Raw genomic sequence first — 9,994 nt, forward strand, 5'->3', positions numbered from 1 at the left:
AGTAAGCAGTGTCCCCCTCAACAACCTCCCCCCCTTATTTGTTTCTGTTCCTGCCTCAAGTTCCTCCCTTGGCTTCCCTTTCCTCCTCCAAGTTGTAATGGTGCTTACCACAGCACAGAAAACAGACATGGACATAAAGCCAGCACGGTTCCACTGACCTACAGCCCCACACAATGGAATATTACTCAGACATAAAGAGGGATGAGGTTCTGAAATGGCACCCAGGGCCTGGAGCACATTAGGTAAGTATTCTGCTACTCGGCTGTATCCGTGGGCCATTAGCCTAGAAATGTAAGGGCCTAGGCACTATTCCATATACACACACACATATACAAACATACACACTCACACAAACATACACATACAAAAACTCACACGTATACTCAAATTCACAGACACACAGACACTCACACTAACACTCATTTTATCTCAATAAGAAAGAATGCATAGAGGAGCCCTCACATCTGAGCTAGAAATTGCTAGTCTTAAGGAAGGTATCAAGTGTTCAAGCAAGAGCTGGGAGTCACCCAAGTCCCAACTGTCACCTGATAATCAAGGTAAGGAACACACCAGTCAGTCAGGCTGAAGCCTCTGTGTTGCTAAGAGAGGACAAAGAAAAGTCCACTGCTTTTCCAGAGGCTTGTCTCAGACCAAGAGCAGAGGCATCTATGTGACTGAGACCCCGCTCCCTGCATCATGAGGACAAGGCATCTATGGAGGGAGACCCACGAGTCAAGCTCAGAATACTTAACAGGTCCCAAGGATAGAAAGACACCAGTCAGAACAAAGGAGCCACACACAGGCTCACCTGTCATCAGGAGAATGTGTGCCAAAACAGGACAACCTTTCCCTCTTATTGAGCTGCTGGGAAGAGCTTTTAAGATAGAAAGTTGAGGGACACTGAGTGCTATCATTGTGCAGAAGGCAGGAATGAACACTGGTAGAGCCACTTTGGGAGGCAACTTGCCAGTGTCTGTTCAAGAGAGGTGCCTAGCCTGTGACTCAGCAAGGCCTGTGCCCAGGTCTCATTGCAGACACACTCCCGAGTGTACAGAGAATTTAGTGTTCTGATGGAACACCACATGCTGTGGTGAAAGGTGGGGAGAGGCCTTGGTGTTTGTGAACGTATGGACCTCTAAAGTGCCTCTATTCAGAGTTGGTAGGGTGGCGCGCACTGTAACCCTGCATGTGGGAGGCGGCGGCAAGAGGATTAGTCGTTCATAGGTTAGAGGTTTGTATTGGAGGCTTATAACAAGTTTGAAGCCAGCCAGGCTACAGGAGACCATATCCTATCCCCCAACACTGCTCCCCCTGCCCCAAAAGGCTCAGTACCAATGTTCTGTAAGGTGAGTAGTTCTGGGTATAAAATGAAGAGAACTACAAGACATATGGTTATATGTACAGGGCAAATCCGAGGAGTACATGCTGTTTGTCATTCATGATAATAAGATTTCACGTGTGCTGGCGCACCCCTTGAGCACCCACCTAGCAGGTGAGGCACTAGATCAATAAAGAAAAGACTTCTTGTTGTTCTTGTTGTTGTTGGTTTTGTCTGTCCCTCTGAGCCATCGCTCCAGGCTCACTCCCACACTTGGTCTTATCTTGTTTTGTGAAGTCTTATTTCTCAGGTAAAGAAAACGAAATAAGACTGTATGTGGGAGTCGGCCTGGAGAGATGGCTCAGCCATTACGACACTGGCTGCTCTTCCAGAGGAAGGGTTTCCAGCACTCACTCTGCTCCATAACCATCGAATAACGCCAGTCCCAGGGGACCCGACGTCCTCTTCTGGCCGCTAAGGGCGACAGGCATGCACATGAGGCACAGCCATACATGCAGACAAAATACATAGACGATAATAAAAGAGTTTATTTGAAGACAAAGAGCCTGTGTCTGTCAGACAGAAGCTGTTTTGTCTCCAGAGGGGAATGTTTGAACAGTGGAAAGACTCACAGAGGATTTCTTCTTCAGGTTTTATTTCTGGCTGTGTGTTCAGAGACTAATAACAACTTTATTTGATGTTTCCTTCAGAGAACAGAGGTGGCAGTCATGCCTCAAATAAGGAACGGAAAGTCGGTGCTGTAGGATGGCACACCCTTATCATCAGAACACTTGGAAGGTAGAGGCCAGAAGACCAAGAGTTCAAGGTCAGTCTTAGTTATACAGCAAGTTGTAGCCAGCCTGGGCTACACGAGACCCTGCCTCAAAAAACCAAAACCTAAGCTGTTGGAATGGCTCCGCTGAAAAGGCGCTCCTGCCACGCCTGACAACCTGAGTCCAATCCCTTGTTTTTAGCCAAGAATATCCCTAAAATATTTTTTTTTTTTTGGCAGACAGGTTACCATGTGAGCCAGGCCGACTTTGAACTTATTTTATAGCCAATTATGACTTTGAACAATTTATCCTCTTGCCTCTACTTCCTGAGTACAGACTATAGCACACATCTGCATGCCTGGCTGCGTACACTAGTCTCTAAAAACACATCTGCATCTGTATGTATGTGTCTAGTACTGGATGAGTACTCCTGAGTCAGGGCTTGCATCTACAGAAGCAGACGGAGAACCAAAACTGAGGAAGGAGACAGAGAGGACCAACCAAAGGGAACGAGCGGCTGGCATGGCGGCACACACCCATAATCCCAGCATAAAGGAGCTGCAGGTAGAATGATCAGGAGCTCCAGGTACTGACTGGCACTGACTACATCGTGAGTTCAAGGCCAGCCTGGGCTACATAAGAGTCGAACTCAAAGAAAGGGAAAAAAAAAAAAAAAGGGAGAGAGAGAGAGAAAGAAAGGAAGAATAAAAATACTGAGTCTTGGCCGGGCATGGTGGCACACGCCTTTAATCCCAGCAGCACTCGGGAGGCAGAGGCAGGCGGATTTCTGAGTTCGAGACCAGCCTGGTCTACAAAGTGAGTTCCAGGACAGCCAGGGCTACAGAGAGAAACCCTGTCTCAAAAAAACAAAAAAAAACAAAAAACAAAAAAATGAGTCTTATCTATAATTTTTTTTTCTTCACTCAAAAATCTTAAAACATAATTTACAGCTTTATTGTATCATGAACTCTATTTTACATACACACACACACACTGAACGCCCATAGTGAGATCAGAATGTTCTGAGAGCTCCCTAACCAGTTTTTCCTCTCTGACCAGGCAAAGTCAGCTCTGGCCTGTCCATTATCCCTCACTGTTCTTCCCTCACTAGCCTTACCTGAGGTGTGCACTCGACAGTAGATGCTTGGGGAGTTCATCCCTCTGAAATACACCCCACAAACTGTTCAGTGGCCTGCTGCTGCTTCTCCCTTCTCCTCCTCCTCCTCCTCTTTCTTCTTCTTTCTTCTTCTCCTTCTAGTTTTCAAGAATATTTTTTAAGAGCTAGAGAGACAGCACAGCAGTTCAGAGCACTTGTTGCTCTTGGAGAGGACCAGGGTTTGATTCTCAGGACCCACATGGCAGCTCCCATTCATCCATAACTCCAGTTCCAGGGGATAGACACTCTCTTCTGACATTCAAACACACAGGGCATACATGTGGTGCACAGACATAGATGCAAGGGAAACATTCACACAAATAAAATAAATAGTCGAGCAGTGGTGGCACATGCCTTTAATCCCAGCACCTGAGAGGCAGAGGCAGGCAGACTTCTAAGTTCGAGGCCAGCTGGTCTACAGAGTTAGTTCCAGGACAGCCAGGGCTATACAGAGAAACCCTGTCTTGAAAAATCCAAATAAATAAATAAATAAATAAATAAATAAATAAATAACTTTGCTATTTAAAGGATATCTTTTTAAATCTTTGATAATTTAACAAAATGTAGGATTATCTTGCTCATACCCACCCCTATTCCTCCCCTCCACACTCTTTCACATCTTTTCTTTTCTCCTAATTGTTTTTTAAACCCACTGAGTCCGATTAGTGCTGCCGACTGGAAGGCTGATTAGTCTTATAGGTGTGATTCTATGCAGTGAGCACATGGGTGCAAAGACCATGGGTGGTGCTTTGAATAAGAACAGCCCCTGGCCAGTCGGTGGTGGCACACACCTTTAATCCCAGCACTTGGGAGGCAGAGGCAGGCGGATTTCTGAGTTCTAGGCCAGCCTGGTCTACAAAGTGAGTTCCAGGACAGCCAGGGCTACACAGAGAAACCCTGTCTTGAAAAAAAAAAAAAAAAGCCAGCCCCGTAGGCTCAAATATTTGAGAATTAGAAGGTTTAGGAGATGGGGCCTTGTTTGAGTAGGGTTGGTCTTGTTGGAGGAAGTTTGTCACTAGGAGTGGGCTTTAAAGTTTCAAATTGTAAACAAGCCCCCAATTAAATCCATATATATATGCATACACTCAGACATACATACATGGATATGCTGGGGCACACACATGAAGGAGTGTTTTCCTGAAGTAGACACACGTGAAAGACTAAGGCAGACCTGTGAAGCTAGAACTCGTGTAACCAGAACTCGATGGGCAGTGACAGAGGCTGAGCTAGGCTTGCTGGTACAGCTAGCTGTGCAATGCCTGTGGGTCTCGAGTCTTTGCTCATCTTCGATTTCCTGAGAGAGGCACAGCCAAGAACTCCTGGTGTTCCTCCTGGTCCTTCCTGCTGACTGGAGCCAAGGCTGAGGCCTGGCTGTCTCTGCCACCACTACTGACTCGTGTTTGCTATCCTGACTCTAATGACTTGGACTGCTGATGTATCCGTGAAGTGTTTGCAAGTAGGTCGAGCTATGGCTGCCTGCTGACCTGTGAACTGAACTGCTGATTTCCAGACAGCACAGATGGGAGTTGCTCCAAAGAACCTTTCTAGACAGGTCCACCTCCCCCTTATCCTTTCTTTCCTACTACCTCTGGTGGGTGGTGGGCTAAAAGGTAGTTAAAGCATTTAAGAACCATCACTGAAAACGGGTTTTGAAAAATGTAAACACACACACACACACACCTATCCTTGGCCATAGCAATAGCAATAGAGCAGTAACTAAGACACCATGTACAGAAGACAGTACTTCACACCCCTTCTCCCTCCCTGTCCTCCAGCTCTTACACTTCCTGCCCCTCCCCCATAATGCTCCCTGAACCTCTGTGGGAAGGGTGATAAATTTAGAGCTGAACTCTCAACTGTCACTCATTCTCTACACTCTGACCTCTTACCAGTCTCTGTAATAACTGCTGCCCACTGCAGGCTGAGAACAGCAGTAATTCATGGGTGTAATTATAGTTAGCAGTTTAATAGTATGTAGTAGGCTGGAGTCTATGATCTCCCAAGCCATGGGCTTTTGATCTTTTATATTTTAGTTTAGTTTAATTATTTGTGTGTGTGTGTATGTGTGTGTGTGTGTGCACACACATGCATGCACGTAGGTGCACACGTGATCTGTGTATGTGAGTGCAGGCACACAAGAGCACAACTTTTGGAAGTGGCTTCTCCTCCACTATGGATTCTAAACTCAGGTCTTTAGGCTTGTTCTACAAGCACCTTTACCAGCTAAGCCATCTCATTAGTCCTGGCTTGTTCTTCCACTACATCTCTCTTAATTTTATACTTTTCCATATGTTTACTACTTGATTTGTATTGTGGTTTTTCTTTTTTTTTTTTTTTAAAGATTTATTTATTGATTATATGTGAGTACACTGTAGCTGTCCTCAGACACTCCAGAGGAGGGCGCCAGATCTCGTTGCAGATGGTTGTGAGCCACCATGTGGTTGCTGGGATTTGAACTCTGGACCTTTGGAAGAGCCGTCGGGTGCCCTTACCCACTGAGCCATCTCACCAGCCCGTATTGTGGTTTTTCTAATGGCATATGGGGACCCAAGTTTAGAGCTCCAGACATCCCAGGAAGCAGACAGTTAATAACAGATAGTACAGTAAGACAGACCACAGAGTGCACCCTAGCGAAGGAAGCAGGAAAGAGGCAGCAGACCCTCAGGGACCACCAGAACTGATGGAGAGACATCAGCAGAGACAGACTCTTACACCTCATTGTAAACTTTTAGCAACTTTGGGGGCTGGGTCAGGTTCTCCCTTCTTTATCATAGCTGACTACCCCTTCCACAACTGGTTCTAGTTTCCACCATATTTTCATGTTCACATTCAACCTATCAGGGTGCCTTAAATCTAAGCAGAGTGCATGTTTGAATATGCTTGGCCCATGGAAAATGCTATTAGGAGGTGTGGCCTTGTTGGAGTTGGTGTGGCCTTGTTGGAGGAAGTGCATCACTGTGGGGGTAAACTTTGATGTTCTATGCCCCAGCTTCCTCCAATAGAGAAGAGAGCCTCCTCCTAGTTGACTGCAGAAGTGAGGACGAGTCAGTCTTCTTCTGGCTGCCTTAGGATCAAGATGTAGAACTCTCAGCATTTCCAGCACCATGCCTACCTGGATGCTGCCATGCTTCCTGCCATGATGATAATGGACTGAACCTTGGAAACTGTAAGCCAGCCCCAATCAAATGTCGGTCTTTATAATAAAGTTGCCTTGGTCATGATGTCTCTTCATGGAAACCCCAACTAAGACAGTGCATTAGAATTGAAGGAGGAGAAAGTCCTTAACTTGCCCAAGCTATCCTACCGGACTGAACTCCCACTCTGTACTCCCAAGACTGGCGAATGAAAGGAATTCCTGTAGTAGTTTGTAGCCTCAGATGACACACAGACTTCTTCAGGAGGATGACTCTTGATTGGCACCCACACCTTGAAGAGCTTTGTAAGTAAATATTCCAGGATGCCAGCCCGGAGCCCAGCATCCCTGCCATCCCATGTTGCTATCTACTATAAATTGTTATAACTTGTTTAAAGTTGTCGGTCCTCAACTGTCAACAGAGACCAACAATAAAGTAACTCCGATTTGCTGTCTCCCACTCCATTCTTCGAGGAGGGCTGGACAAGAATCCAGTCATAACTAACTGCCCTGATATATGATGTGGGAGGCAGAGGTAAGTGGATCTCTGGGAGTTTAAAGCCAGACCTGGTCAGTTTAGTGCCATTCAGTGAGACCTGGTCTAAATTTTTAAAATTAATAAATATAAATGAATATATGTACAGCTATACACTTAAAAATGGTAAATATGGTGAGCCTTATGCATATTTTAAACACAGCCAGTGGTCCAGATACCTTAAATAAGGGACAACCCCTCTTTCCAGTTCTGCTAATTGAGGATCCTTATCTGCTCAGGCCAGGAAGACAAGAGCTTCCCATGGGCACTTTCGGCCAGGAGAGGCCTGGCATACAGATAGAAGAGAACACCGTCTCTCTATGATCAAATGAAGGGTGACACTTCTCACCCTCGCCAGCGGGGTGGCTCCAGCTGTCCATCATAATTTACCTGTAGCATCTGCTGATTTTCACTGCTCATCACAGCATGCCCCCCCCCCCCCATGGCCAGTTTGCCATTTTGATGCACAGCACAGCACATCACTGTAACATTCCTGAAAACGGAACAATCTGGCTTTGGCTGCACAGAGCGGCTCTTTGCAGTTTATCCCTGCTTCGGATGACACTCATAGGCAGAGGGGGAAATGGAGGCATGAGGTAGCTGGTAGGACTTGAGTTACTTGAGTCTCAGAGCTGAGGGGCAAGGCAGGGACTAGACCTGCTGTGTGTTGCCTACTTTCACCTGTTAGCAAGAGGAATCGCTCAGACACAGGTGTAATTAGGAGCTCTGTGAATGAGGCAGCCCTACCCCTTCTTCAGATCCCTCTCTGCATTGTGAGGAATGAAGAGAGCGCACACAGGGCCCGAATGCTGCGCATGTGAAACGTGTTCAACGCACTGAGCCGCCTCTGCTGCCTCCATCCACCGATGCAATGCATCGGTCCAGCGCCCAGGTAAACCGCTGCCCCTTCATCTCCACTCCTTGCGACTTGCAGACTCAAGTACCAGTGAAGGGGAAGAGGCACAAGTACCCTCTGAGCACCTCAACAAGGTATCTTAGTTAGGGTTTTACTGCTGTGAAAAGACACCATGACCCCAGCAACTCTCTTTTGGCTTTGTTGGTTGGTTTTTCCTTCCCAGACAGTGCTGCCCTCCCTGGCATCCTTGAGAATTTGCTTTACTAGGCTCATCTTCCCAGACCAAAACCCTCAGGACGCAGCATTAGAGCGGCACACACCAAGTCACGTGACATCTGCTTTCCTAAACCAGCTTCACTTCCTGCCAGGATTACCTCGGTACACCGTGGGCACATGCAATCCTGAGTGTTAGCAGGCCCTACGACAAAAACAGAGAGAGAAAGGAAACCACAAAGGAGGCACCCAGAACCTGTGACCTCAGCTCCCACAACAAACACCTGAAACACTGCAGCACGCTTTCACATTAGGGTTCAGCTCGCCAGAAAGAAACGGGCAAAGGGTGGGCATGAGGCTCACTTAGTAGATCGCTCTCTCGAATGGACTCAGTGCTACGGTGCTTTGTTTGTTTGTCGTACTGGGGTGGGAAGGGGGCAAGGTGTTGTTTTGTTTTTGGGTTTTTTTTGAGACAGGGTTTCTCTGTGTAGCCCTGGCTGTTCTCTCTGTAGACCAGGCTGCTATCAAAGTCAGAGATCTGCCTGCCTCTGCCTTCCAAATGCTGGGATTAAAGGTATAAGTCACCTCTGCTTGACTGATGTTAGGTTTAACACTTAGCACTGCATAAACTAGGTGTGGTGGTGCATGGCTCTCATCCTTATCATACATATATACATACACACACATATATATCATATATTATATATATATATCATATATATGATAAAGATGAGGGACATATATATGTGTGTATATATATGAATGATAAGAATGTATATGTGTGTGTGTGTGTATCACTAACATCAGAAAGGAATGTCAAGTACCATGGCTGGGGACAGCACTGAATCCAGAGGCAGCTGCCAAGGCGCTGTCAGCAAGCACTGTCCAGAGCTTTGCTTACCCAGAGTCTGAGAAAGAAAACCTTTAGAGCTCCCAGACAGGAAACTGGAAAATAAATCCTCCTAAATAAAGTAGAAACCTTAAGGGAAATCTAAACAAAGAACAAGAACCTACTCAACAATTCAGAAGCTCAGCAAAGCCATTTGTCTGCCTCCAAAAAAAAAAATGTCTTCCCAGAGGTTCTCAAAACAGCACCTGCTGAAGCCTTGCTCCTGGTGTCACCACAGTCAGGTGTGAAGACCCTGTTGCTGAAAACGCAACACAGTGTGGGCAGTGTGGTCGCTAGAGAGAGAGTTCTGGGTTATATAGAAAGCAGGCTGAGCAAGCCAGTAAGTGCTGTCCCCCTGTGATCTCTGCTTCAGTTCCTGCCTCCATGTTCTGTAAGTCAGAAGTCTAAAGGAGGCCTCAGCTAGGGATGCAGCTCACACCCTGGCCTCAGCCCCCAGCTCATTGCCCTCATCTTCTGTCTTGCAAATCAGCACTGAGTCCTCATATGACTGCTTGTTTGTTCTTCTGCTTCCACTTGAGACCACTTAATATGCCCAGCAGAGCTGTGCACCTCTTTAATCCCAAGCATTCAGGCGGCAGAGGCAGGTGGATCTCTGAGTTTGAGACCAGCATGGTCTACAGAGTGAGTTCCAGGATAGCCAGGGCTACACAGAGAAACCCTGTCTCAAAAAAAGAAAAAGAAAAGAGAAGAGAAGAGAAGAGAAGAGGAAAGGAAGGAAGGGAGGGAAAGAGAGAAGAAAGAGAGGGGAGGGGAGTGAAGGGGAGGGGACCACTGTGGTGACACTGGGTCTACCTAAAGACACAAGAAGATAGGAACCCCCCCCCCCTTTCTCTGGGACTAGGGATTAGCAGCTCTGACGCAACAGTGACTTTAACTGACCTTTTCCAACTAAGTATTTAGTTCTATGGATGTAAACAACACCGAGAGACAGGGTCCTCCTGGCTGGCACAGGCTTCGGCCTTTTCTTTCTCCCAGCATGAGATTCCTGGGGAAATTCCAGTTTCTTGGGGGACCATTTTTGCAGTCATTTCTGTAGCCAAAGGATATCTTCATTCCTACCAGGGCAGGAGAATAAAAACATTCAAACACATAAAATAAAC

Source organism: Mus caroli, unplaced genomic scaffold (assembly GCF_978045245.1).
Source record: "Mus caroli unplaced genomic scaffold, Mus_caroli_1 scaffold_7, whole genome shotgun sequence".
NCBI lineage: Eukaryota > Metazoa > Chordata > Mammalia > Rodentia > Muridae > Mus > Mus caroli.